General features: G+C 52.0%; 4 non-coding genes across 4 annotated transcripts in view; all 4 read left to right on the top strand.

The window, feature by feature from the left end:
- LOC138217243 (5S ribosomal RNA) overlaps positions 1-20 on the top strand; it is a 119-nt gene extending 99 nt beyond the window's left edge. Inside the window, exon 1 of the ribosomal RNA XR_011180955.1 lies at positions 1-20. This exon is cut by the window's left edge and continues 99 nt beyond it. This is a non-coding gene — a ribosomal RNA (5S ribosomal RNA).
- Positions 21-557: 537 nt separating this feature from the next.
- Positions 558-676, top strand: LOC138217104 (5S ribosomal RNA). The gene has a single exon (XR_011180817.1). It is a non-coding gene; the product is annotated as a 5S ribosomal RNA (ribosomal RNA).
- A 537-nt stretch (positions 677-1,213) lies between these two features.
- Positions 1,214-1,332, top strand: LOC138216724 (5S ribosomal RNA). The gene has a single exon (XR_011180436.1). It is a non-coding gene; the product is annotated as a 5S ribosomal RNA (ribosomal RNA).
- A 537-nt stretch (positions 1,333-1,869) lies between these two features.
- Positions 1,870-1,988, top strand: LOC138216075 (5S ribosomal RNA). The gene has a single exon (XR_011179788.1). It is a non-coding gene; the product is annotated as a 5S ribosomal RNA (ribosomal RNA).
- Positions 1,989-2,500: the final 512 nt, after the last annotated feature.

Below are 2,500 nucleotides of genomic sequence, written 5' to 3'. Positions count from 1 at the left end.
AATACCAGGTGCTGTAAGCTTTTAAGCGCAGGAGGCGCCCTATCCCCGCTCGCTCGCTCATTCCCCTGTTCACACGTGCAGTGCGGCTTGTCCATCTGTTTATTTGTCAGCTTTGGCGAGACACGGGTGCTAGTGTATTAGCGTGAGCGTTTTTTATTCTGATCATGAACAGTTTAACAAGTCCGCAAAGGATCGAGGAAAGGTTTATCGCCAGCTGAAAAGAGACACAGCGCTTCGGCTGTGGAGACTTGTTCGGCTGGCGTTCGGAGAGTCGCGTTTTTCAGAATTGTATTGAGATCGTTTTCCACAGAGCTCAGATGTCAAAGCACAGCAGCAGCTCTCCACAGCGATCCTCTATAGCGCCCTTTCTCCCGCAGCTCCGTCCTCATTGGAAGGAAGCAAGAGTGAAAGGCTGAAGTGAAATAGAGCGGGGACGAAGGCAGTGAAGAGAGAGAACGTGGGAAGAAGAGAAAAACGCAAGGGAAAAAAAGCAGCGTCGTAAAAGAGGTGACGGAGCTGTCCTCTCAATAAGAAGGGTGCCAGCGAGCCTTGCTCTCGCTTATGGCCACACCCCCTTGAGCACGCCTGATCTCATCTGATATCGGAAGCTAAACAGGGATGGGCCTGGTTAGTACTTGGATGGGAGACCGCCTGGGAATACCAGGTGCTGTAAGCTTTTAAGCGCAGGAGGCGCCCTATCCCTGCTCGCTCGCTCATTCCCCTGTTCACACGTGCAGTGCGGCTTGTCCGTCTGTTTATTTGTCAGCTTTGGCGAGACACGGGTGCTTGTGTATTAGCGTGAGCGTTTTTTATTCTGATCAGGAACAGTTTTACAAGTCCGCAAAGGATCGAGGAAAGGTTTATCGCCAGCTGAAAAGAGACACAGCGCTTCGGCTGTGGAGACTTGTTCGGCTGGCGTTCGGAGAGTCGCGTTTTTCAGAATTGTATTGAGATCGTTTTCCACAGAGCTCAGATGTCAAAGCACAGCAGCAGCTCTCCACAGCGATCCTCTATAGCGTCCTTTCTCCCGCAGCTCCGTCCTCATTGGAAGGAAGCAAGAGTGAAAGGCTGAAGTGAAATAGAGCGGGGACGAAGGCAGTGAAGAGAGAGAACGTGGGAAGAAGAGAAAAACGCAAGGGAAAAAAAGCAGCGTCGTAAAAGAGGTGACGGAGCTGTCCTCTCAATAAGAAGGGTGCCAGCGAGCCTTGCTCTCGCTTACGGCCACACCCCCTTGAGCACGCCTGATCTCATCTGATCTCGGAAGCTGAACAGGGATGGGCCTGGTTAGTACTTGGATGGGAGACCGCCTGGGAATACCAGGTGCTGTAAGCTTTTAAGCGCAGGAGGCGCCCTATCCCCGCTCGCTCGCTCATTCCCCTGTTCACACGTGCAGTGCGGCTTGTCCGTCTGTTTATTTGTCAGCTTTGGCGAAACACGGGTGCTTGTGTATTAGCGTGAGCGTTTTTTATTCTGATCAGGAACAGTTTTACAAGTCCGCAAAGGATCGAGGAAAGGTTTATCGCCAGCTGAAAAGAGACACAGCGCTTCGGCTGTGGAGACTTGTTCGGCTGGCGTTCGGAGAGTCGCGTTTTTCAGAATTGTATTGAGATCGTTTTCCACAGAGCTCAGATGTCAAAGCACAGCAGCAGCTCTCCACAGCGATCCTCTATAGCGCCCTTTCTCCCGCAGCTCCGTCCTCATTGGAAGGAAGCAAGAGTGAAAGGCTGAAGTGAAATAGAGCGGGGACGAAGGCAGTGAAGAGAGAGAACGTGGGAAGAAGAGAAAAACGCAAGGGAAAAAGAGCAGCGTCATAAAAGAGGTGACGGAGCTGTCCTCTCAATAAGAAGGGTGCCAGCGAGCCGTGCTCTCGCTTACGGCCACACCCCCTTGAGCACGCCTGATCTCGTCTGATCTCGGAAGCTAAACAGGGATGGGCCTGGTTAGTACTTGGATGGGAGACCGCCTGGGAATACCAGGTGCCGTTAGCTTTTAAGCGCAGGAGGCGCCCTATACCCGCTCGCTCGCTCATTCCCCTGTTCACACGTGCAGTGCGGCTTGTCCGTCTGTTTATTTGTCAGCTTTGGCGAGACACGGGTGCTTGTGTATTAGCGTGAGCGTTTTTTATTCTGATCAGGAACAGTTTTACAAGTCCGCAAAGGATCGAAGAAAGGTTTATCGCCAGCTGAAAAGAGACACAGCGCTTCGGCTGTTGAGACATGTTCGGCTGGCGTTCGGAGAGTCGCGTTTTTCAGAATTGTATTGAGATCGTTTTCCACAGAGCTCAGATGTCAAAGCACAGCAGCAGCTCTCCACAGCGATCCTCTATAGCGCCCTTTCTCCCGCAGCTCCGTCCTCATTGGAAGGAAGCAAGAGTGAAAGGCTGAAGTGAAATAGAGCGGGGACGAAGGCAGTGAAGAGAGAGAACGTGGGAAGAAGAGAAAAACGCAAGGGAAAAAAAGCAGCGTCGTAAAAGAGGTGACGGAGCTGTCCTCTCAATAAG

The sequence above is a fragment of the Lepisosteus oculatus genome, chromosome 14 (assembly GCF_040954835.1).
Source record: "Lepisosteus oculatus isolate fLepOcu1 chromosome 14, fLepOcu1.hap2, whole genome shotgun sequence".
Lineage (NCBI taxonomy): Eukaryota > Metazoa > Chordata > Actinopteri > Semionotiformes > Lepisosteidae > Lepisosteus > Lepisosteus oculatus.
This window is presented reverse-complemented; position numbering and strand designations above follow the sequence as displayed.